The following is a 27,214-nucleotide window of genomic DNA, read 5'->3' as shown; positions in this document are numbered from 1 at the left end:
TAGTTTACGGAGGGAGTACTTAGCAGCAGAAGCATACTAGATCTTCGCATGATCTTGCTGCAAGTCAGTACAGCTTTCCAGTTTACTCAGTGGCTGGCCTTGCTGCTAGTTGCTGCAGTAAGGCACTTCTAGGCCCTAGCATGACCTCTCTGAATTGAGCAAGACGACTGCAAAAGAATCCTACCGGCTTTGACTGTATTATTTCTTCACTCAAGCCAACTATTTTATTCAGAAATCGCTGCATGTTCGATGGGGTGAAATTGTTTGTTCAGTAACCTCTTGTTCCATTCGGGCACCAATGATTCATATCCCCCGTTGACAGGTTCGATGTCGGTGGTGACCCTCCCTCCCTCCTCCGCCGCAAAGATCGGCGCTTCGCCGCTGTCTGCCGCCGCGTGCTGCTGCGGCGCCGTCGGCCCTGCCAGAACTTGGCCTTTCGCAGGCACAGGAGCGAGGACCAAACTCTCCCTCACCTCCTCAAGCAGAGCGGATCTGATTCATGGGAGAAAGGGATCCTGTTAGTCAACCAAGCCGGTCCTCTACATGGAAGCGCACCCGGCAAAAACCAAAAAAATCAACGTACCAACCGATTGGTTGCATCAGAAACTCCATGGTGCCTCGCTGCCGGCGGTTTAGACCTCTATCCCGCACTCCTTAGCCTTAGGAGGGAGAAGATCTCTCGCCCTGCATTCAATTCGTCTCAGTGCCCATGAGATGGAAATCAAACTTTCTGATCCACAGATAAGACGGGGAGCGGCGATTCTGATCCATGGCTCACCTCGCCGCTGTTCACCTTCGCGTCAAAACTAGCTGTTGTGCTCCATCTTCATGGCCCACCACCTACCGCTGTGGCGTACGTATTTCCAAACAGTACCCAATTTCTGGCAGCCCACAATCGCGCGAATAAAGAAATGGCCTAGATCCAAAGGCGCTGACCGACGCTGCAGATATCGAGCGCATCTGTGCTCGCGACTAGTTACTCCACGTCCGAGGGGAGAGCTCCTTCTGTCTCGCTTGTACTACAAGATATGGCTCCAGCGTGAGCTAATCCCTATTTAGCGTCCGATGCGCTAGTTATAGCGTTATTCGCAACTTTTTAAATGGGAGGGTCCATATAACGTTTTCTCTTTTGGCCTTTTCTTTTTCTTTCCTTTTTATTTATTATTTATTTATTATTTCCTTTTAAAAATTTTAGATACGTAAACTTTTTTCAAATTCAAACATTTGCTTTAATTTTGTCAACATTCTTTTTTCAAATTCGTGATTTTTTTTCAAAACAGAAGAACATTTTTCAAATTCATGGAAAAAATTAAATATGCAAAAAAATCGTTGAACTTTCTCGAGGTCGTGATTTATTTTCAAATACATGTTTTCTTAAATCGATGATTTTTTCCAATCCACGGACTTTTTTCGAATACGTGATTTTTTTATCAAAATCGATGAACTTTTTAATATCCATGAACAATTTTCAAATTCATGAACTTTTTGAATTTTTAAAAAATTTCCAAATCCATGAAATTTTATTTTAATCTTGAACTTTTTCGAATTCACAAAATTTTTCTAATTTTTTGTACAAAATCAACGGTTAACCAATCAACTGATCAACCGTTGACCAGTCAACAGTCAATAGGTGACCAAGCAAACCTAGAGAGCTTGCACCCTGGCGAGTGACCACGTTCGCGTGTGGATGGGTAGGTGTTGTGGTATTCTCACGGTAGATGCCATGAGATGGCTAAAAGTGGGGGGCTACATGAGGACGCGGGTGGGTTCTGGAGGCGAGGTTGGCACGCGCAAGTGCGGGACACGAAACGTACCCAGGTTCGGGGCCCTCCGTGGGAGGTAACACCTCTAGTCCTGCCGAAATGGGATGATATGCACAAGGGTTACAATGGTGCTCCTGGAGCTATATGGTGGAGTAGGAAGGAGGAGCTAGCTCTCTATCTTGCCTCTCTTGCGTGTGAGTGGGTGTGCGTGTGCTAAGGATCGATTCTTGTGCATGGAAGGCTCCTGGGGGGTCTTATAGGCCGACCCCCCTGGGACACAATGGTAAAATACATGGGCGCAGGGCCCTGGTATCATCGTCCTGGAGCCGGTGGTGGGGTCCGCTGGGTCGCCGGGTCTGCCGGGCGCGGGTCCCGCCGACTGCACGGCACTATGGCCCATCTTGTTTGGCGTCACGGAGTGGTTGGCACTGTTCGGCTATAGTGCCGCTTCGCCCGGTCGCCGTCCGCCCTGGTCAGTGGTACGAGGGACGTTGTAGCCACGATCGCTTCGGTCAGCGCGGGAGGGGAGAGCACTATTGCCATGCCAGCCCCTTCGTGGGGAGTTGTCTTGTCGTACGTCCGGATGGGACGGCCGCTGACCCGCGGCCAGCCGGCCGGGCCGAGAAGCCACACCCATCCGGCCCGCGCTAGGAATCCGACCTGCAGGCTAGGTTGATTGAGGGCCGCCAACCGCCCGATGTTTTGAAAGAGAATCTGGGTTTCGTTGCCTACCCAGGGGTCATCCCCCCAAAAGTAGTTCTTGAAGTTGTGAAGGCCCGCCGACCCTGGGCAGGAGGGTCTTTGCAGCTTATCCCCCTGAGAGGGCGGTTGGTGGCAAAGTAGGCGAGCATGGCTGGGTGGCGTCATTCATCCGGGCGCCGACTTGAAACCGTAGACGCCGGCAACACCCACTTGATGCCGGCTTCTGGAAGCCGGATTGCAGCGCTCAGCCGGGAAGAGGGAGCGGAGACGTCGGTCGGCCGCGCCCTGGCCCACACAGCGATTCGCACCTGCCGTAGCCTCTTCTTTCGTCACGGGAGGGCGAGTTCGTGGTCTTCTTCACGCACTTCGCGCGCGGGTTCGGCCTCCCCGCGAGTCTCTTCTTTCGTCGCTTCCTCGATTTCTTCGGGCTGCAGCCGACATCTTGGGGCCAACGACGTGCTGCAGACCGCGACGCTCGTCACGCTTTGCGAGGGCTACATCGGCCTGCTACCATACATCAAACTATGGTTCAAGCTCTTCTACCTCAAGCAGCAGGGGTCGGCGGTCGGTGTCATGTCCGACTGAGGGGCGGCAGTGGTTGCCGGCCGGCCGAATGGGCCGTTTCCCAAACTGCCGCCTGAGGAGTTGGTCGAGAAGTGGCAGAAATCCTTCTTCTACGTGAGGAACGTCAACCCGGCATTGGACTGCATCAATCTTCCTCCATTTGTCAAAGCATCGCAGATCGACAAGCGGAATTGGAGCTACAACCCCAAGAACCCGACGCCGGAGATTGTGAACATCTGTACTCGGATTCAGGTGATAACGGCTCGCGAGGGGCTCATGCTGGCGGATGTCATCGCGGCCTTCATTGCCCGTCGGGTGCTGTCGTTTCCGGCACGACCCTTGCCGGATGTCAACCAAGGAGTTACAGCCGGCTGGGATCGTCAACGCCAAGCTGAGCGAGACGGCGTGACACTTCGGGAAGGTGCCTTACGACCGGTAGAACCCTGCGCCGACGATGAGTCCTTGATCCCTGTTCTTTGCTACTTCGACCCTATTCCTGCGCCCTCACGCGTCGGGCCAGCTATAGCTATTCCTAAGCAAACAGACCCACGACGGGCCGAATCCCCTTATCCTGCTGGCTGATCTGCCCGGCTCGGACGGGGAGGAGGCCGTCGGCGACAAGGAGGAGGGAGCGGCCGAGGCGCGCTTGGAAGAGGCCGAGGCCGGTGGATCAAGCCACGCCGGTAAGTCTCCACCCTCAGACCCCCTGCATGAGTGGACGGATAACGATGAGGAGGGCCTGATCGGTGCCCGCGGTATAGTGCCTCCGCCTGGGGGGATACCAGCGTGACCCCCGTAGGCGGCAGAGGATGGCCGACGCCGGGCCATCCCGCCATCCGGCAGCCGGCGGGCGGCCGCACGGGAAAGTGTCGGTCGAGCCGCGGCTGCTGGGAAGCACCCGGCCACGACACTGCCGGTGCGCGAGAAGCACGCCATGAGCAATATGCACCAACTTTCCCCATCAGTGGGTCCCAGGCGAGTGATTCCCATGGCCATCGGGTTAGTGCTCGTGCCCTTTTGTCATGATTGTTGTCAACTTTCTTTTCTCCTTACGCCTCCCGCAGATCGAGCAGGTCTGCCCTCGAGGTGGTGGTGGCGGCCGCCGCGGCCGTGGCCAGGAACGACCCCGGCCAGCAAGGGACCCGGAGCGGCGCGGACGAGCAGTAGCGAGCCAACGCGCCCTTGGCGAAGTTGGTGCTGTTGTCGGTGATGATGATGTGGGGAACATCGTAGCAAACCACGATATCTTTGACGAACTTGACGGCCGTGGGCCCGTCAAGCTTCTTTATCGGCCTTGCCTCGATCCACCTGGTAAACTTATCGATGGGCACCAGCAAGTGCGTCATGCCGCCTCGGGTGGTTTTGAAGTATCCCACCATGTCAAGGCCCCAGGCGGCAAAAGGCCACGCGATGGGGATGGTCTAGAGGGCCGTGGCTGGCTGGTGGTTGTGCTTGCTGAAGCGTTGGCAGCCCTCACACTTGAGAACCAGCCGCTCGGCGTCCTCTAGGGCCATGGGCCAGTAGAAACCGAGGTGGGAAGCTTTGGCCACAAGGGTCCTCAAGGTGGCGTGGTGCCCGCACTTGCCTTGGTGGACGTCGAGGAGGATCTCGAGCCCCTTGTCTGGCTTGACGCAGCGCTGAAAAATGCATGTTGTGCTGCGCTTGACAAGCTCATGGCTGATGATGCTATAGGTGGAAGCCCGGCGTTGCACTTGCTGGTCCTTGACATCGTTGTTAGGGAGCTCGCCGCGTTCTACGAAAGCGACGATTGGTTGTGCCCAGGACGGCGCCGTCACCACTGCGAAGATAGCGATTTAAGCGGGAGCCGGGTCGGCAGCCCCCAAGCTGGATCCGGCAACCCCCAGGGCTGGGTCGGGACCGGCAGCTCCTGAGTTGGACTGGCAGTCCCCGAGCTGGAGCCGGCAGCCCCCGAGCCAGAGCCGGCTGATGCGGCTTGAAGCTACGTGGTATTTCCCCAAAGAGGAAGGGATGATGCGGCACAGCGACGGTAGGTATTTCCCTTAGTGATGAAACCAAGGTTATCGAACCAGTAGGAGAACCAAGCAACACTACGTAAACATCACCTGCACAGAAATAACAAATACTCGCAAAGGGGTTGTCAATCCCTTTCGGGTAGCGGCACCAGAAATTGGCAAACGGACGTGAGAGAGTAGTAAATATTGATAGATCGAACGCCAAATAAAATAAAGTGCAGCAAGGTATTTTTATATTTTTGGGTTTAATAGATCTGAAAATAAAAACAAAGGAAAATAGATCGCAAAGGCAAATAATATGAGAAAGAGACCCCGGGGCCATAGGTTTCACTAGTGGCTTCTCTCAAGAAAAATAGCAAATGGTGGGTAAACAAATTACTGTTGGGCAATTGATAGAACTTCAAATAATCATGACGATATACAGGCAATGATCATTATATAGGCATCACGTCCCAGATTAGTAGACCGACTCCTGCCTGCATCTACTACTATTACTCCACACATCGACCGCTATCCAGCATGCATCTAGTGTATTAAGTTCATGGAGAAACGGAGTAATGCAATAAGAACGATGACATGATGTAGACAAGATCTATTTATGTAGAAATAGACCCCCATCGTTTTATCCTTAGTAGCAACGATATATACGTGTTGGTTCCCCTTCTGCCAGTAGGATCAAGCACCGTAAGATCGAACCCACTACAAAGAACCTCTTCCCATTGCAAGATAAACAGATCAAGTTGGCCAAACAAAACCCAAATATCGGAGAAGAAATACGAGGCTATAAGCAATCATGCATATAAGAGATCAAAGAAACAAACAACTTTCATGGATAAAAAGATAGATCATCATAAACTCAAAGTTCATCCGATCCCAACAAACACACCACAAAAAGAGTTACATCATATGGATCTCCAAGAGACCATTGTATTGATAATCAAAAGAGAAAGAGGAAGCCATCTAGCTACTAACTACGGACCTGTAGGTCTACAAAGAACTACTCACACATCATCGAAGAGGCACCAATGGAAGTGGTGAACCCCTCCGTGATGGTGTCTAGATTGGATCTGGTGGTTCTGGACTCTGCGGCGGCTGGAATTGATTTTCGTCGACTCCCCTCGGGTTTCTAGAATGTTGGGGGTACTTATAGAGCAAAGAGGTGGTTCAGGGGGCACCCGAGGTGGGCACAACCCGCCTGGGCCCCCTGGCGCGCCCTGGTGGGTTGTGCTCCCCTCGAAGCACCCCTCGAGGTGCTTCTCCGGCCCACTGGATGTCTTCCGGTCCAAAAAAAATCCACAAAAAGTTTTACTACATTTGGACTCCGTTTGGTATTGATTTCCTGCGACGTAAAAAACATGCAGAAAACAACAACTGGCACTTGGCCCTATGTCAATAGGTTAGTACCAAAAAATGATATAAAATGATTATAAAACATCCAAGAATAATAATATAACAGCATGGAACAATAAAAAATTATAGATACGTTGGAGACGTATCAGCATCCCCAAGCTTAATTCCTGCTTGTCCTCGAGTAGGTAAATGATAAAAACAGAATTTTTGATGTGGAATGCTGCCTAACATGCCATATCATATTCTTTTCTTTATAGCACGGACATTTGGACTTTTATATTGTTCAAGCAATAGTCTAGTTTTGACATGATAACTTAAATACTCAAGCATACCAACAAGAAACCATGTCTTTCAAAATATCAACGCTAAAATAAGTTATCCGTAGCCCATCATGCTCAATCATTGATCCATTCATAAATACACTCGCATATTAACTACACCCAATGCTCAAGTACGATCATAGTGCCCCCTAGTTGGTGCTTTATAAGATAAGATGGAGACTCAAATAAAAACAAAAATTGCATAAAGTAAAAGAAAGGCCCTTCGCAGAGGGAAGTAGGGATTTGTAGAGGTGCCAGAGCTCAAAGCGAAAATTGAGAGATAAAAACATTTTGAGAGGCATACTTTTCCCACCAACAAAAATGACTTAGAGTTCCCAACACTTTCCATGCTAGATATATCATAGGCGGTTCCCAAACAGAAATTAAAGTTTATTCCTTTTTCCACCATACTTACACTTTTCATGGCTAACCGTATCCACGGGTGCCTTCCATACCAACACTTTCCAAGGAATTTATTATTTGACAACATAAAGTAAATTCATTTTTCATTTCGGTACTGGGCATCCCTAATACCTTTGCCTTACTCTCGTGCAATGACAAGTGAATAAACACTTATCGTGAGAATAACACATCTAGCATGGAAAATATGAGCCACCCCTCACCGCCTCGCGAGCGGTATGACCACACAAAAGAGAAATTTATTTTGAAAATTAGATATGGCACATACAAATTTGCTTAGAACGGCAAAAGAATACCGCATATAGGTAGATATAGTGGACTCATGTGGTAAAACTGGTTTAAAGGATTTTGGATGCACAAGTAGTGATCATACTTAGTGCAAAATGAAGGCTAGCAAAAGATTGAGAAGCGACCAACCAAGAAACGAATAATCCCATAAGCGAACATTAAGCATAATTAACACCAAATAATGCACCACAAGTAGGATATAATTTCATTGCATAACTATTGACTTTCGTGTTTGCATAGGGAATCACAAACCTTAACACCAATATTCTTACTATAGCATAATTACTCATCAACATGACTCACATATCATATCATCATATCTCAAAACTATTACTAAGAATCAAGTTTATTTTGTCCAATGATCTTCATTAAAGTTTTTATTATATCCTTCTTGAATATCTATCACTTTGGGACTAATTTTCATGTGTTGCTTTTGACAAGCTCAAACAAATATAAGTGAAGATCATGAGCATAATATTTCTTTCTCTCAACTTAATTTAAGTGAAGCAAGAGAGAATTTCTTCAAAAATACTAAAGCACACCTTGCTCAAAAAGATATAAGTGAAGCTCTAGAGCAAGTCCATAGCTCATAAAAATTTAAGTGAAGCATAGAGAGCAATTCTAACAAGTCATGGCATAATTTTGGCTCTCTCAAATAGGTGTGTCCAGCAAGGAATCAAGACTAAAAACACAAAGCAAAACAAGCAAAGACTCATATCATACAAGACGCTCCAAGCAAAACACATAGTATGTGACGAATAAAAATATAGCTTCGAGTAAAATACCGATGGTCGTTAGAAGAAAGAGGGGATGCCACTTGGGGCATCCCCAAGCTTAGTTGCTTGTTTCTCTTTGGATAATAACTTGGGGTGCCATGGGCATCCCCAAGCTTAGGCTCTTCTTACTCCTTATTCCTTCATCCATTGTAAGATAACCCAAAACTTGAAAACTTCAATCACACAAAACTCAACAAAACCTTCGTGAGATCCGTTAGTATAAGAAAGCAAATCACTACTATAAGTACTGTAGCAAACCAATTCATATTTTATTCTTGCATTATATCTACTGTAATCTAACTTTTCTATGGCAAAAATTCATCAAAGAAAACCATAGAATCATCAAAACAAGCACACAACACAAAGAAAATAGAATCTGTCAAAAACAGAACAGTCTGTAGTAATCTGGATATTATGAGTACTTATGAAACTCCAAAATTTCTGAAACAATTAGGACCACGTGAGCAATTTGTATATTAATCTTATGCTAAAAGAATTGGCATTTTATCACGCTCTGGTTAAAAATGAGAATTGTTTTCGTGAGCGCAAATGTTTCTGTTTTTAGCAAGATCAAACAACTATCACCGAAGAAGATCCTAAAGGCTTTACTTGGCACAGACACTAATTAGAACACAAAAAACACAATCATAACAGTATCATAATTTTGCTAACACTCAAGAACAGAAAGAAAAAAGCAAAAATAAATTTTATTCATTGGGTTTCCTCCCAACGAGCGCTATCGTTTTACGCCCTTTTCTAGGCATAAAGCAAGGATCTAAGTTTTGTCATCTTTGTTTCGAGATCCACAAGATTCCCTCATGATTGATTCATATGGTGGCCTAATTCTTGTTCTAGGGAAGTGTTCCATACCCTTCCTTAGTGGAAATTGGAACTTAATATTGCCTTCTTTCATATCAATCACGGCACCGATAGTGCGTAAAAACGGTCTACCAAGAATAATTGGACAAGACGGATTGCAATCAATATCAAGAACAATAAAATCTATGGGCACATAATTCCTATTTGCAAGAATAAGAACATCATTAATTATTCCCATAGGCTTTTTAATAGTAGAATCCGCCAAGTGCAAATTTAAAGAACATTCTTCAATATCGGTAAGACCAAGCACATCACATAAAGATTTCGGAATTGTAGAAACACTAGCACCCAAGTCACACAAAGCAAAACACTCATAATTTTAATCTTGACTTTGATAGTATGTTCCCATTCATCATGTAATTTTCTAGGAATTGAAACTTCTAATTCCAACTTTTCTTCTAAAGCTTTCATCATAGCATCAACAATATGTTTAGTAAAAGCTTTATTTTGTTCATAAGCATGGGGTGAATGGATTGCAACAAAGAAATAGAATCAATCAAAGAGCAACTATCATAATTAAAGTCTTTGTAATCCAAAAGAGTGGGCATATCACTAGATAAAGTTTTGACCACTTCAAACCCACTTTTATCAATTTTCTCAACAAGATTTTCACCCTCCAAATTATCGGGACACCTTCTAGCTAAAGTTGAATCTACTCCAGTCCCTTTTTCATCAATATTAACTTTACTAAATAAGGAATCAATGGAAGAAACACCAATCATTTTAAGATCTTCATCTTTTTTCGGAAAGCAATCACTAGAAAATGCTTTTTCTAAACATTCACTTTTAGCTCTAAGCATAGCGGTTCTTTTCTTACTTTCATACATAGAAACATAAAGAGCTTTAATTGATCCTCAACTTTAGGCACAAAAATTTTCATCTTGAGATTTTCTACATCATGAGAAATTCTATCAACACTTCTAGACAAATCATCAATCTTATTCAACTTTTCTTTCATTGCAGTGCTGAAAACTTTTTGAGTGTTGATAAATTCTTTAATATTATTCTCAAGATCAAAGGTGTTCCTATTATTATTATAATAAGGATTTCCATAGGAATTGCCATAATTATTAGAGCAATTACTAGGAAAAGGCCTAGGATTAAAATTACCTCTATAAGCATTATTATTGAAATTGTTGCGTGAGATAAAATTCACATCTACGGCATCACTATTTTTCTCAATCAAAGTAGACAAAGGCATATCATTGAAATCAATAGGAGCACTTTTACTAGCAACCAATTTCATAAGAGCATAACCTTTTTCACTCAAAGAAGAAATTTCTTCAACCGAATTAACTTTTTTACTAGTAGGAGCTCTTTCGGTATGCCATTGTGAATAATTTGCCATAGTATTATCAAGCAATTTGGTGGCTTCACCCAAAGTAATTTCCATAAAAGTCCCACCCGCGGCGGAATCTAAAAGATTACGAGAAACAAAATTCAATCCCGCATAATTTTTTTGTATGATCATCCAAAGATTTAACCCATGAGTTGGGCAATTCCTTAGCATCATTTTCATCCTTTCCCAAGATTGTGCAACATGCTCATGTTCAAGTTGCTTGAAATTCATGATCTGGGTTCTAAGGGAAATATTTTTTGCGGGCGGAAAATACTTAGTGATAAAAGCACCTTTGCACTTATTCCAAGAATCCACACTATTGCGAGTCAAAGAAGAAAACCAAATTTTTGCAGAATCACGCAAAGAAAACGAAAATAATTTAATCTTCACAACATCATTGTCCATATCTTTTTTCTTTTGCATATCGCATAATTCCACAAAGGTATTAAGATGGGACGTGACATCCTCATTAGGAGTACTGGAAAATTGATCTTTCATGACAAGATTCAGCAAAGTAGTATTAATATCACAAGATTCCGCACTAGTGGCGGGAGCAATCGGAGTGCCAATAAAATCATTGTTGTTGGTATTTGAGAAATCACACAACTTGGTGTTCTCTTGAGTCATGGTGACTACGCAACAAAATTGCACTCGAAAACATATCCGGCAAGAAAACGGCGAATGAAAAAGAGGGTGAATAAAACGACAAATTTTTGTGAAGTGGGGGAGAGGAAACGAGAGGCAAATGGCAAATAATGTAGATTGCAAGGAGATGAGATTTGTGATTAGGAACCTGGTAGATGTTGAAGATCCTCCCCGGAAACGGCGCCAGAAATTCCTTTTGATGCGGCTTGAAGCTACGTCAGTATTTCCCCAAAGACGAAGGGATAATGTAGCACAGCGACGGTAGGTATTTCCCTCAGTGATGAATCCAAGGTTATCGAACCAGTAGGACAACCAAGCAACACTACCTAAACAACACCTGCACACAAATAACAAATACTCATAACCCGACGTGTAAAAGGGGTTGTCAATCCCTTTCGGTTAGCGGCGCCAAAAATTGGCAAACCGACGTGAGAGAGTAGTAGATATTGATAGATCGAACGCCAAATAAAATAAAGTGCAGCAAGGTATTTTTGTATTTTTGGGTTTAATAGATCTGAAAATAAAAGCAAAGGAAAATAGATCGCAAAGGCAAATAATATGAGAAAGAGAACCGGGGGCCGTAGGTTTCACTAGTGGCTTCTCTCGAGAAAAATAGCAAACGGTGTGTAAACAAATTACTGTTGGGCAATTGATAGAACTTAAAATAATCATGATGATATCCAGGGATTGATCATTAAATAGGCATCACGTCTGAGATTAGTAGACCAACTCCTGCCTGCATCAACTACTATTACTCCACACATCGACCGCTATCCAGCATGCATCTAGTGTATTAAGTTCATGAAGAAACGGAGTAATGCAATAAGAACGATGACATGATGTAGACAAGATCTATTTATATAGAAATAGACCCCATCATTTTATCCTTAGTAGCAACGATACATACGTGTCGGTTCCCCTTCTGTCACTGGGATCAAGTATCGTAAGATCGAACCCACTACAAAGCACTTCTTCCCATTGCAAGATAAATAGATCAAGTTGGCCAAACAAAACCCAAATACCGGAGAAGAAATACGAGGCTATAAGCAATCATGCATATAAGAGATCAAAGAAACTCAAATAACTTTCATGGATAAAAAGATAGATCTGATCATAAACTCAAAGTTCATCCGATCCCAACAAACACACCGCAAAAATAGTTACATCATATGGATCTCCAAGAGACCATTGTATTGATAATCAAGAGAGAGAGAGAGGAATCCATCTAGCTACTAACTACGGACCCGTAGGTCTACAAAGAACTACTCACGCATCATCAGAGAGGCACTAATAGAAGTGGTGAACCCCTCCGTGATGGTGTCTAGATTAGATCTAGTGGTTCTGGACTCTGCGGCGGGTGGAATTGATTTTCGTCGACTCCCCTAGGGTTTCTGGAATATTGGGGTTTTATAGAGCAAAGAGGCAGTTCAGGGGGCACCCGAGGTGGGCACAACCCACCTGGGCACGCCTGGGCCCCCAGGCGTGCCCTGGTGGGTTGTGCTCCCCTCGGAGCACCCCAGGCGCTTCTCTGGCCCACTTGATGCCTTTTGGTCCAAAACAAATCCACAAAAAGTTTCGCTGCGTTTGAACTCCGTTTGGACTTCATTTGGTATTGATTTCCTGCGATGTAAAAAACATGCAGAAAACAACCCAAAAATGATATAAAATGACTATAAGTGATTATAAAACATCCAAGAATGATAATATAACAGCATGGAACAATAAAAAATTATAGATACATTGGAGACGTATCACCGGCAGCCCCCAGGATGGAGCCGGCAGCCCCCGAGCCAGATGACAGGTCCACTGGGACGAAGATAGATTCCCACTCGGGAGATGGCTTGATGGACGACTTTCGTAGGTTCTCGAGGGAGATGCTGGGTGGGATGGCCTACCGGGTGGAGCCAAGCTTGGTTAGTGTGTCGGCCACCTCGTTATCTGGCCGGGGGACATGGAGGAACTCACAGCCGTCGAACTCGCGAGTCAGCTGCTAGACGAGGAAGCGGTAGCTGGCCATGTTGGTGTCCCGGGCGTCCCACTCGCCAGAGGCCTACTGCACCACCAAATCCGAGTCGCCGTACCAAAGGATGCGCCTGATGCCGATCTCTTTAGCTAGCCGGAGGCCATGGACGAGGGCTTCGTACTCGGCAATGTTGTTGGAGGCAGCGAAGTGGATCTGCAGTGCGTATCGCAACCGGCCGCCCTTGGGGGAGGAGAGCATGATGTCGGCCCCCAGGCCGGTGCGCATCTTTGAGCTGTCGAAATGCATATGCCAATGCGTGGAGTCCAGGGCCGGCGGCAAGTACTGGGTCTCCGCCCAGTCGACGAGAAAATAGACCAACGCCTGGGACTTGATGGCGGTGTGGAGCTCGTAGTGGATCGTCTGGCTGGCCAGCTCGATGGCCCACTTGGCCACCCAGCTGGAGGCATACCGGTAGCCCATTATCTCGCTGATGGGGGCCCTGCTCACCATGGTGATGGTGTGCTCCTAGAAGTACTGCTTTAGCTTCTTGGCGGCGAAGTACACTCCACATCACATCTTCTGGTGTGGGGTAGTCTTGCTTGGAGAGGGAGAGCACCTCGCTCAGGTAGTACACAGGGTGCTGGACCGGCTGCACCTTGCCCTCCTCCGGGCGCTCGACCACCAGTACCACGCTGACCACGCGGGAGGTTACTGCGATGTAAAGCATCAGCGCCTCCTTCTTAGCTGGCACGTCCAGGATAGGTGCGGTGGAGAGCATGCGCTTGAGGTCATGAAATGCTTCGTCCGTCTGGTCGTTCCACTCGAATGCCACCGTCTTCTTCATTAGTTGATACAGGGACAGGGCCCTCTCCCAAAGCCGGCTAATGAACCGGCCAAGCAGTCGGTGAACTTCTGGACATCGCGCAACCGAGCCGGCTTGCGCATCTGATCGATCGCCTTGATCTTCTTCGGGTTGGCCTCGATGCCGCGCTCCAAGACTAGGAAACCAAGGAGCTGGCCAACTGGCATGCCGAAGACGCACTTCTCCAGGTTGAGCTTCATCTGGAACCGACGCAGGTTGGCGAATGTCTCCTTGAGGTCGGCTAGGAGGGTGAGGTGCTGCTTGGTCTTCACCACGATGCCGTCGACGTAGACGTGCACGTTCCTGATGTGTTGCGGCAGGAGGCACTTTTGTATGCAACGTTGGAAGGTCGCGCTGGCTTTTTTAAGCCGAACGACATGGTGATGTTGTAGTACGCCCCAAAGGGAGTGATGAAGGACGTCTTAAGGGAATCGGTCGGGTCCCGCTTGATCTGGTGATAGCCGGAGTAGGCATCCAAATAGGATAGAGCTCGCAGCCAGTCGTGGAGTCGATCACCTGATCTATCCGCGGTAGGGCAAAAGGGTCCTTGGGGCATGCCTTGTTAAGGCTCGTGTAGTTGATACACATGCGCCAAGTGTTCTTCTTCTTTAGAACAAGGACTAGATTGGCCAGCCACTCGGGGTGGAAAACCTCCATGATGAAGTCGGCTGCGAGCAGCCGGGGGATCTCTTCACCAATGGTTCTTCGCTCCTCCTCGGAGAAGCAGCACAGCGGTTGCCGGACTGGCTTGGCGTCCTTGCGGATGTGGAGTTTGTGCTCGGCGTACTCCCTCAAAACACCCGACATGTCTTTGGGAGACCATGCGAAGATGTCCCGATTCTCACAGAGGAAGTCGACGAGCTCGCCTTCCTATTTGCTGTTGAGGCGGGCACCCACGATGACGTACTCGCTGGAGCTAGGGTTGGCCGGGTTGAATGGGACATTCTTGGTGTCCTTGGATAGATGGAAGGAGGCCTCGCTGGCCGGCTGCTTGAGCGGAGCTGCCATGACCGGCTGCTCGCCTGCCAGCGCCACGATCCAGTCGAGTTGGCTCCTCTCCTCGGCGATGACCAGCAACTCGAAAAGCCTGGAGCCGACTTTAGCACACTCCAGGGACTTCTTCTAGTCATCGACGATGGTGATGAGGCCCTTGGGACCCGAAAACTTCATCTTCAGGTAGGCGTAGTGGGGGACCGCCATGAATTTGGCTAGCGCGGGCCAGCCCAACAGCGCGTGGTAGGGGCTGGACATGTCCACCACCTCAAACCAAATTGGCTCGCAACTGAAGTGGTCATTGGAGCCGAACATGACGTCAATTTGGATATCACAGAGCGGGAGAGACCCGACACGTTGTCGTGGAACACCGTCCAGGTCGGCTGCAGCTGCCGTGCCTCGATGCCGAGCTTGGTCATGGTGTCGCGGTAGAGGACATTGATGCTGCTGCTGTCGTCGATGAGAACCCGTGAGAAATGGCAGGTTTGCTTTTCAGCGACAATGGTGGGGTTGAGGATGAGGGTGTAGCCACCCGGCATGGGCATGATGACCGGATGGTCCTCCCGAGTCTAGCTGACCGGGCGATCGGACCAATGCATGTACTGGGGAACAGGGCGGACCACGGCGTTCACCTCGTGTCGGTGTCGGTGCTCGCTGTGCTTGTCATCACCCTCGCAGGTGAAGACGACGTAGCACGCGTTCGGGTTGGGGAAGGCGTCGTCGTGCATGGCGCCGGCCGCTGGAGGTGGCGGCGGAGGAGGTGGTGGTTGCCCTGTGCCCGGCGGGGGAGGCAGAGGCAGCGGCCGGTTGCCCCTCATTAAGCGCGGGGTGATGCTGCACTACCGGAGCATGTGCGTGGATGGCTTCGCGCTGCTATGGTGCTTGCAGGGAGCATCGAGCATCTGCTCAAACATGATCTTGGGCGGCCAGGCAGTCTTGCTGGTTCACTAAAGCCGGCTGCCGGTTTGCTCTGCCTCGGCGGCGGAGACGAGACGGTTGTCATAATGGGGAGCCAGCTGCTCTCCCTTGCGCTTGCCGCTATTGTTGGCCTGCTGCGGCTGCTCTCGCCAGCCGGCCAGGGGTTGGAGGGCGGCGCCGGCAACGCCTTGCCGGCTTCGTCCATCACGACTTGGACTTTCAAGACGGTGTCGGCTGTGGCGTACTTGTCTGCCGTGGCCATGATGTTCGGCTCGAAGCGCATGAGCTTGTGCTTGAGCAGCCTGGACCTCTTGAACCCCCTTGTAGCTGTTTTGCAGCTTGGTCCACCACGTGAGGTACTGGCGGGTGGTCTCATCCGGCCCCTGAATGTAGAGGTTGAGCTGGCGGGGCTGGCCGAGCCGCTTGTACGTGTCGGTGAAGTTGCGCACGAACGCCTGATCGAAGTCGAGCCAGGAGTTGATGCTACCGGCCGGGAGGTTGTTAATCCACATCCGGGCCGAGCCTTGCAGCATAAGGGAAGCGTAGCACACAAATAGGTGCCTATTGCCGCCTACGATGCCGACGGCCATGGTGTAGTCGATGAGCTAGTCTTCCGGCTTGGCGGTCCCGTTGTACTTGGGGGTGTCGCAGGGGAGTGTAAACCCTTTGGGGAAGGGCTCGTCGCGAATGCGTGGGCCAAAGCAAGCCGAGCCGACCATGCTTTCTTCCCCCCACCACAAGTGAGTGAGCCAACAGCTCGATGTGGTGGCTGGCGTCATTATCGTTGACGGGGTCGTGTGGGCCCAGCCGGCTAGCGACGGGGCCGCAGGGCGCCGGGCCAGCTGAGAACGGCCGGGCTAGCCGAGCAGACGGCGGGGGGAGCTTCGGCTGGCGCTGGTCATCGCGGGCTAGCCCATCATCTTGGGTGTTGCCAGTTGTTAGGGTGCGGTTGGGCCAGGACCGACCCTTCCGGTGCCGGCCGGATTGGCTCCTGCTAGGGCGCGGGGAGGATGCCTCATGCGTGCGCTATGGGTCGGGATATCCGGTGTTCTTGGAGGCGGACGCAATGGGAGGGTTCGGGTCATAACGCTTCTGCTATGAATTCGTCGCAGCGACAAGGTCACGGATGTGGTACTGCTGCTGCAGCAGCTCCTCACTCTCCAGGAAGTCGAGATCCACAATGGCCGCCTCAGTGGTGCGCATGTTATTGAAGGGGGTGTTGTAGACGGCCGGAGCCGCGCCCAGTGCACGACCGATAGCTCCTCCATGGGCCCGCACCTCGCGATCCGGCTGGGCTCGGGCGCGGCTAGCGTAAAGCCATGCGTGTCGGTGTCAAAGCTGGCAGATCTCGGATAGGGGGTCCCAAGCTATGTGTCTAAGGATCAATGGTAACAAGGGACAATGGGGACACGATGTTTACCGAGTTTGGTCCCTCTTAAAGGAGTTAAAACCCTATGTCCTGCTTGATTGTATTCGATGAGTATAGGGGTTAAAACAGTTGATCTACCTCGAGATCGTAATGGCTAAACCCTAGTTGTCTAGCCTATGATTATTCTGATAGCCTCTATGGACTAAACCCTCTGGTTTATACAAAGACCGGAGGGGCCTATGGTTGTACAGAGTCGATTTGCAGAGAAGGAAACAATACATCCAGACACCAAACTTGCCATCCACGCATATCGGAGTCCTACCCGGACACGGGGGACAATCTTCTGCTTTATCTTCATGGCCCATCAGTTCGGCCCACATAAGATAGCCCAGACACCCGAGGATCCCCTAATCCAGGACTCCCTCAGTAGCCCCTGAACCAGTCTTCGATGATGATGTGTGATACGTCTCCAACGTATCTACTTTTCCTAACGCTTTTCCTCTTGTTTTGGACTCTAATTTGCATGATTTGAATAAAACTAACCCTGGACTGACGCTGTTTTTAGCAGAACTACCATGGTGTTGTTTTTGTGCAAAAATAAAAGTTCTCAGAATGGAACGAAACTTTGCGAGGAATTTTTATATAATATATAAGAATTTCTGGAGCCACCTGGGTGGGCACAACCCACCAGGGCGCGCCCCCTCTCCTGGCGCGCCCAGGTGGGTTGTCCCCACCTGGTGGCTCCGCAGACCCTGATTCCGACGCTAGAAAATCACATTATTCCAGAAAAAAATAAGAGAGAAAGAATTATCGCGATCCATGAGACGGAGCCGCCATCACCTCCTGTTCTTCATCGGGAGGCCAGATCTGGAGTCCGTTTGGGGCTCCGGAGAGGGGGATCTTCGTTCTTCGTCATCACTGACCCTTCTCCATCGCCAATTCCATGATGCTCCCCACCGGGAGTGAGTAATTCCTTCGTAGGCTCGCTGGTCGGTGAGGAGTTGGATGAGATTCATCACGTAATCGAGTTAGTTTTGTTAGGGCTTGATCCCTAGTATCCACTATGTTCTAAGATTGATGTTGCTATGACTTTGCCATGCTTAATGCTTGTCACTTTGGGCCCGGGTGCCATGAACTCAGATCTGAACCATTTATGTTATCATCATTATATCCATGTTCTAGATCCGATCTTGCAAGTTATAGTCACCTACTATGTGTTATGATCCGGTAACCCCGGAGTGACAGTAACCGAGACTTCTTCCGGTGATTACCGTTGTTTGAGGAGTTCATGTATTCACTATGTGTTAATGCTTTGTTCCAGTTCTCTATTAAAAGGAGGCCTTAATATCCCTTAGTTTCCAATATGGACCCCGCTGCCACGGGAGGGTAGGACAAAAGATGTCATGCAAGTTCTTTCCATAAGCACGTATGACTATTTACGGAATACATGCCTACATTATATTGACGAACTGGAGCTAGTGCCGTATCGCCCTAGGTTATAACTATCTCATGATGAATATCATCCAACAAGTCACCGATCCAATGCCTACGAATTTATCCTATATTGTTTCTGTTAAGTTACTACTGCTATCATCACTGTTACACTTTGCTACTGATTACTTGCTGCAGATAATTAATCTCCAGGTGTGGTTGAATTGACAACTCAGCTGCTAATACCTTCAAATATTCTTTGGCTCCCCTTGTGTCGAATCTATAAATTTGGGTTGAATACTCTACCCTCGAAAACTGTTGCGATCCCCTATACTTGTGGGTTATCAAGACCTTTTTCTGGCGCCGTTGTTGGGGAGCATAGCTATATTTGTTGAGTCACTTGGGATTATTATCATATTATCACTATGAAGAATCTGAAGGATCCTAAGACTAAGATATTTCCCTCAACTACGAGGGGAGGTAAGATACTGTCATCTAGTTCTGCTTTAGATTCACCTTCTGTTATGAGTAAACTTGCAACACCACCACATGCTATTAATTCTAATATGTCACAAGTTATTGATGATGCTACTTCTACTATGAATGATGCTTATGATGATGTTAGTACCTTGCTTGATAATGATGATGTGCCACTTGGCGAATTTCTTGATGAACAAATTGCTAGAGTGATACAACATGATGTTGTTGAATCTGATGATGAGCTTGAAACTGAAACTCCTGAAACACCTGCTAGAACTAGCCTTCCTAGATATGAATTGCCTAAGGTACCGGAAGGTTATGTTATGAGTGAAGAAACAACTAGAGATATTCTTGCTTGTAAGGATAGATATGATCTAGAGAAATTATTATGCAAGTATAAAGAAAAAACTCTGAATGCTAGAATGAAATGTGATCCTAAGTTTGCTACTTCACCTATCTTTATTGATGATAAGGATTATGAATTATCTATCGACCCAGAGTTAATTACTTTGGTTGGATCTGATCCTTTCCATGGTTATGAAACTGAAACTGTTGTGGCACATCTTACTAAGTTTAATGATATAGCCACCCTTTTTTACTCATGATGAGAAAACTCGCTACTACTTTATTCTCAAATTATTTCCTTTCTAATTAAAGGGTGATGCTAAAGCTTGGTACAATACTCTTGCTCCTGGTTGTGTGCGTAGTCCCCAGGATATGATTTATTACTTCTCTAAAAAATATTTTCCTGCTCATAAGAAACAAGCTGCCTTACAGGAAATATTTAACTTTGTTCAAACTAAAGAAGAGAGTCTCCCACAAGCTTGGGGGAGGCTTTCCAGTTACCTAATGCTTTGCCTGATCATTTGTCGGCGTTCTGGGAACGGGGGTCCCCAGACTTGCCTGCCTACGGCCCACGGCGTGGCTATGCTAGCGGGCCTGTACGACCCATCTTCATCAACAAGGCATTCAAGACCCTCGCGAGGGGCCGAGCCTCGCGAGGCGGACGACTCAAGACCTCCTCAGGAGCGGCCTCACCAGGCTGCCTCGCGAGGAGCGGAGATATGAAGGTGGGGAAAACCTCGCGAGGGTCTTATGACGTGAGCCATGACGATCGACACCATGCGGGCGCCGGCGCGCGCAGTGTCCTTGTTTCCTCTTTGGTGCAAAGGAAGCAAGCGCAGGCGCGGAGTACCGAGGCATCAGGCAAAGGTTTCCATATCAGTGCAACGAGACTGAAGACCAGCAGGACGGCTGGACGGAGGTCACCATGGAGCCCAAGACGACGTCACCACCAGAGTAGGGTATTACACCACAACGGTGGCCCGAACCAGTATAAATCTCGTGTCTTTCTGTCTTGCGAGTTTGTCGAGTTCATCCGCAAGATCTTAGCGAGCTAGGGCTTCGATCGGTAGGAGGGAAAGAACTTCGCGCGCACCCCTGAGTTCGAACCTTAAGGGTTTGCCGGAACCCCACATCCGACATTTGGCGCGCCAGGTAGGGGTGCGCCGTAGCTTCCCCTCCGTCGATCTGCGCTTCGGCCTCATGGCAGGCGCCCCGCCACCAGCTCCAGCGGCCGGTGCTGACGACGGGGCCAGGGGGCTCCGAGCTTGGCCCCCGCCCTTCGGCAGGTGCGATGGCCACCCAAATTCAGGCCGGAGATGCCGCCGCGCTACGACGGTGCGGCGGACCCGTCGGTGTTCCTGCCGGCATACGAGGAGGCCGTCCTTGAGGCCGGGCGCGACGACAAGGTCATGGCCAACTGGCTCCCCATGGCCCTCGCCGGCGAGCCGCGCGCTTGGCTGCTCAACCTCCTTGGATCCACGGTGGCGTCCTGGGGGGAACTCCGCGACCTCTTCACTGCTCGCGCGGCGCCGGCGCACCACGCGGTCGCAGCCCTGCTGGGCGGCTCTCAAGCACCGCCTTCAAATCGCCACGTCAAGCCGTTCCTTCGTCAGATTGGTGCCGCTTCCAAGCGCCCCGGGGCTCCGCCGGGTTGGGTTGCGCCAGAGGCCGACCTCACCTTCGGCTCAGAAGACGACCCCAGCTCTACCGCCGGCTCGGGCAAGCTCCCAATGCTCTGCACGCCCACCATCTGCAACATGGCTGTTACCAAGACCCTCATCGACGGCGGTGCAGGCCTCAACTTGCTCTCCGTAGAGGCCTTCAGCCTTCTTCATGTGGCACTCGAGCGACCCAGTCTCAGCAAGCCTTTCTCGGGAGTTGGTGGCGGCACTACCCACTCTTTGGGACAGATCCGCCTCCCCATCACCTTTGGCCCGCGCGACAACTACCGCACCGAGCTGATCGACTTTGACATCGCCCGCATCGGCCTCCCGTACAACGCCATCCTCGGGTACCCAGCTCTCGCCCAGTTCATGGCGGTGACTCATCCGGCCTACAACCTCATGAAGATGCCTGGGAGCAAAGGCACCCTCACCATCAAGGGGGACACCAAGGAGGCCATGACGGCGCTCAGGCTCGCCCTCAAAACCTCCGCGGCGGCGCAGCCGGCCGACGCGGGCGCCTCCGAGCCCAAGGTAGCCATGCCGACCAAGAAGAAGCAGTTGTTCACACAAGAAAAGGCGGAAACCAAGCAGGTGCCGGTCAGCGAGGACAGGCCCTTAGGAGCCACCTTTACCATAGGTGCCAACCTCGACCCAGGGCAGGAGGAAGCATTGGTGAAGTTCTTGCGCGCAAACAAGGATATATTCGCGTGGGAACCCAATCAGCTGGTAGGAGTCCCGAGAGAGGTGATTCAGCATCATTTAAGGGTATGCCCCAATGTACGCCCTGTGAAGCAGCGGGCGAGACGACAGTCCACAGAGAAGCAGGCCTTCGTCGTCCAAGAGACCCACAAGCTGGAGGCGGCGGGTGCCATTCGCGAGGTTCGGTATCCTGAGTGGCTGGCGAACCCCGTCGTAGTGCCGAAGAAAGGCGGGAAGGAACGGATGTGCGTCGACTACACCAACCTCAACAAAGCCTGCCCCCAAGATCCATTCCCGCTCCCACGCATCGATCAGATCGTCGACTCCACCGCCGAGTGCAACCTGCTGTGCTTCTTGGACGCGTTCTCAGGATATCACCAGATCAAGATGGCGGTAGAAGACGTGGAGAAGACAAACTTCCTGACCCCATGTGGGGTGTACTGCTACACTTGCATGCCCTTTGGATTGTGCAACGCGGGCGCAACCTTCCAGCGACTGATGCACATCGCCTTAGGGCGACAGCTCAGAAGGAACACAGAGGCCTACGTCGACGACATCGTGGTGAAATCTCGGGAGGCGAGGACCCTGATCCAGGACCTGGAAGAGACCTTCGAGAGCCTGCGCCAGGTGAACTTGCAGCTTAACCCGGAGAAGTGTGTGTTCGGTGTCCCTTCCGGCAAGTTGCTGGGATTCCTCGTGTCCCACCGAGGAATCGAGGCGAACCCGGAGAAGATCAAAGCCATCGAGGACATGAGCCCACCGCAGACCCTCAGAGAAATGCAGAAGTTGGCCGGTCGGGTGACTGCGTTGGGATGCTTCATCTCCAAGCTAGGAGAACGCGCCTTGCCCTTCTTCAAGCTGATGAAGAAGAAAGGCCTGTTTGAGTGGACCCCGGAGGCTGACCAAGCCTTCCAAGACCTCAAGAGATACCTAACTAGCCCACCGGTGATGGTGGCGCCACGACCTCTCGAGCCCCTGGTGCTCTACCTGGCCGCTATTCCGTACTCTACCAGCACAGCGCTGCTGGCGGTTCGGGAGGAGCACCAAGCCAAGGGCGCGCCGCGCCAAGCTACAGCTGAAATAACGCAAGATCAGGAAGGCGCCGCGGAAGCCGTAGCGGCGGCGACAGAAGACCAAGCTCGGCAGGACGACGTCACAGAGACCCCCGCAGGCGACCAGGCACCAGGAGTCCCACTACCTCAGGAGACGTCCGGGCCCCCGCAAGACACAAGCCTCACCAACGCGCCAGCCCTTGTCGAGCACCCGGTGTATTTTGTCAGCACGGTGTTGCGGGACGCAAGGGCACGATATCCCATGCCTCAGAAGCTCCTGCTCGCGCTCTTGGTGGCCTCGCGCAAGCTGCGGCACTATTTCCAGGGCCACCCCATCAAGGTCGTCTCAGCCTACCCATTGGAGAGAGTGCTCAGGAGCCCGAACTCTGCTGGAAGGGTCGCTAAGTGGAACATCGAGCTGCAAGCCTTCCAGCTGGAGTTCAGCACTACCCGGGTCATCAAGGGAGCCGCGCTTGCTGATTTCGTGGCAGAATGGACGGATGCCCCGACACTTGAAGTAGGCGAAGACCGGTCCACCTCACCGGGAAGCGAGGCGCCTGACGGCTGGGTCATGTATTTCGATGGCGCCTTCGCGCATCAGAGCGCGGGGCTGGGGCAGTACTCATCTCGCCCACTCAGGACAAGCTCTACTACGCCGTGCAGCTCTGCTTTCAGCAGGGCGAGAAGGTCTCCAACAACATCGCAGAGTACGAGGGCCTCATAGCTGGCCTGAAGGCCGCAATAGCTCTGGGGGTGAAGCGCCTTGTTGTCAGGGGCGACTCGCAGCTCCTCGTCAACTTCTCCAACAAAGTGTACGAGCCAAAGGACGAGCACATGGAGGCTTACCTCGCAGAGGTGCGTAAGATGGAAAAACAGTTCATGGGACTGGAGGTGCAGCATGTGCCCCGGGGCACCAACAAGGAAGCCGTTGACATCGCTAGGAGAGCATCCAAGTGGCAGCCTCAGGAGCCTGGCGTCTTCAAGGAGCGGCTCTTCAAGCCATCGGCGACGCCTCCACTCTCAAGCGCAGCTCAGCCTCGGGAGGAGCTCCCACAGCCTCCTGCCACAGGAGCCCCGGCCTGTGGCCCGACCTCAGGAGCTCGCTTGCTCTTGGCGCTCAAACCTCAGGAGGCATGCTGGACCAAGGAATTCAAGGAGTACCTGATACAAGGGACGCTGCCAGAGAAGGAAGAGGACGCAGAGCACATGGCCCGGCAGGCCACGGCATACTATATCCAGGACGGTGAGTTGTACAGGAAGCGACCGAACGATGTTTCGCTGCGCTGCATTTCCAGCGACCAAGGAAAGGAATTGCTGGTTGACATACATGGCGGGGACTGCGGACACCACTCGTCGTCACGGACTCTCGTCGGCAAGGTGTTCCGCAGTGGGTTCTACTGGCCAACGGCGCTCAACGACGCAGCCGAGTTGGTGAAGTCCTGCGAAGCTTGCCAGTTCCACGCCAAGCAGATATATCAGCCAGCTCAGGGCCTCCAGACCATACCACTCACATGGCCGTTCGCAGTCTGGGGGCTGGACATCTTGGGCCCCTTCCCTCGGGCGCCAGGGGGCTACCGCTACCTGTACGTCGCCATCGACAAGTTCACCAAGTGGGCGGAAGTGGAAGTTGTTCGCACCATCCCAGCCGGGTCCGCGGTCAAGTTCATCAGGGGCATCGTGAGTCGTTTTGGAGTCCCCAACCGCATCATCACCGATAATGGTTCGCAGTTCACCAGTAACCTCTTCAAAACCTACTGTGCTAACCTTGGAACGCAGATTTGCTACGCTTCGGTGGCGCACCCCAGGAGCAATGGTCAGGCCGAACGCGCCAACGCGGAGGTCCTGTGGGGCCTCAAGACCAGGACCTTCAAGAAGAAGCTCGAGGCCTGTGGCAGGGGCTGGCACGATGAGCTCCAGTCAGTGTTGTGGTCCATCCGCACCACCACTACCAAGCCAACCGGCGAGACCCCATTCTTCCTTGTCTACGGAGCTGAAGCGGTCCTTCCTCATGAGGTCAAGCATCACTTCGCACGGGGCCTGGCATTCGATGAAACGCAGCAGGACGCCACGTGGGGGATGGACCTCATGCTGGGGGAGGAACATCGTCGCAAAGCTGCATTGAGAGCAACAAGGTACCAACAAGCGCTGCGGCGATACCACTGCCGTAACATCCGCCCCACGACACTTGAGACGGGTGACCTCGTCCTGAGGTGGGTCCTCTCCAGGGAAGGGCTGCATAAGCTTTCACCCATGTGGGTGGGCCCGTTCAAGGTCGTCCACATCTCCAGGCATGGCGCCGTGCGCCTGGAGACACAGGACGGGATGCCCATCCAGAATGCCTGGAACATCCAGCACCTCCGGAAGTTCTACCCATGAAGCAAGGCCCAGAGCCTGTGAAGAAAGGCCCAGAGCCTGTGAAGAAGGCCCGGTGCCTGTGAAGAATCGCCGCCCGTGACACTCTCACGTAATAATGAGTGGGGCTGTACATGCCTCGGAGTCTCAGGAGTGCCGGCCTCAGGCCCTGGGGCTCCCTCCCACGCCTAGTGGCAGCACTTAGCTCCGCGCTGGTGAGAAGACTTGAAGACTAGATTAGGTGCCGGACGCGGCTTTTCATTTGCTTTCCGTAGTTGGCTTGCTTTTCCTTAACCGAAGTTTGCTTCTGGTATTCCTTGCTGATTCGATTCCCTCGCTTCTTACCACATTTTCTGACTCTGGTTCGCTCGTGTTCTCTCTCTCGCATACCTCGCGAGGGGGGCTAGGCAGGTGCCCTCGCGAGCGTTTTTCTTCTCTCTGCCTTCTCGCGAGCCACCCTCGTTCGAGCCCGAAAGCTGGCACATCTCTCCTAATCCGTGCCCCACGGGTACCGCGATACAAAGCACCGGGTCAAGGCTTGGGTGAACGGCGAACCTCCTGGCAAACTCCCTAACAAATTTTTGCAGTTCCTGAGCAATCGCAGACCACAAGGTCAAGATGGACGCGAGGAAGTAAACGCCTCGTAAGAAGGAGGGCGCCCCGAATGCACCAGGCTAAGTTATCTTTGCGCAAAATAGCCACACGGCACTGAAGCAACAAGCGTAGCGTAATGATTAATAAGTTATGGTTCGATACACGCCCCTCCGGGCCCATGCTGGATTCATTTTGATGCAAGAAGGAAAGGGGAGGCGTAACAAAAAGTGGCGCTCACCCTTGCAGCGGCCGACGGGGGCAGGTCCTTGGCAACATCCCGGGTCTAGTCGGACCCCTCCTCGCGCTTCACCGATGCGCGACGGCGAGACGACCCGCCACCACCTTCGAAGCGGGCGCGGCGGCTGATCAAGGCCGCCGCTGCTGGAACTGTCACCAAGGGAGGAGCCACCATAGCCAGACGAGGCGCGGCCGGTGGGTTCGTCCTCCTCCTCGCCCCGACCATCGCCAAGGCCGAGCACCTCCTCGCCGTCGTTCACCTCGGGGCAGCATCCGGCGCGGCGACCGTCTTCCTCGAACACCCTCACGAAGAGGGTCGCGTCGCCATCGAAATTGAAGTGGAGGGTGCACCGCCTACCCAGGCCACGCGCCAGAGCAATGTTGCCCGTGACGGAGACCTCGACCGCGACCCAAGAAGCCCGGCTGCAGCAACCGTCTGCCTGCAGCCAGAGCCTGCCTGGACCGGAGGCCGGCAACTCATCGGCGAAGAAGCGGGGGAGCTGGAGCCAGCCGCCGGCCGGATCCTCCGACCAGACAACGAACTCTGGCAGCACCTCTGACGCATGGAACCGCGGATGGGGAGGCCGCGCAACCACAGCGCGTCTCCTTTCGTCGACAGGACTACCGCGGCCAGAGTGACTCCTGGCACACTGCGGCGCCCCCTCGAGAGCCGAGGGCCACGGCGGGAGTCGCGGCATGCTTGCGGGGACGGCCACGTCCTCGCTTGGGCACCGGGGAGCCGGGTCCCTCCCAAGGGGCCTTGCCTTTCTCCGCGGCGGAGAACCTCTTCGACGGCGCCATTGCTGCTAGTGGTGGAGCAAGGAGGAGGAAGCAAGTGAACCAAGGAAGAGATGGGCGACGGGGGCTCCGCCCCCTCCCCATTTATAGCGGAAGAAGGCCAACCGGCACCTCCCACGATCACAGGTAAATGATGGTTTTCCTTGCATGTCGCAGGGACTTGTCAAGTCGGGCAGTTGCCGAGGCAGCGTGGGGAAGTGGAGACGCCCACGTCCAATCAACCGCCACGCGTCGACCAAGGCCGCAGGCTTTTGGGGCCCGCGGCGCTCCGTACTTGACCTTTAGCTTCGCCTCGAAGCCAAGCCCGAGCGCACCTTGGGCCCGGGGGCTAATGTCGGCGTTCTGGGAACGGGGGTCCCCAGACTTGCCTGCCTGCGGCCCACGGCGTGGCTATGCTAGCGGGCCTGTACGGCCCAT

The sequence above is a fragment of the Triticum aestivum genome, chromosome 5D (genome assembly GCF_018294505.1).
Source record: "Triticum aestivum cultivar Chinese Spring chromosome 5D, IWGSC CS RefSeq v2.1, whole genome shotgun sequence".
Lineage (NCBI taxonomy): Eukaryota > Viridiplantae > Streptophyta > Magnoliopsida > Poales > Poaceae > Triticum > Triticum aestivum.
Note: the sequence above shows the minus strand (reverse complement) of the source record.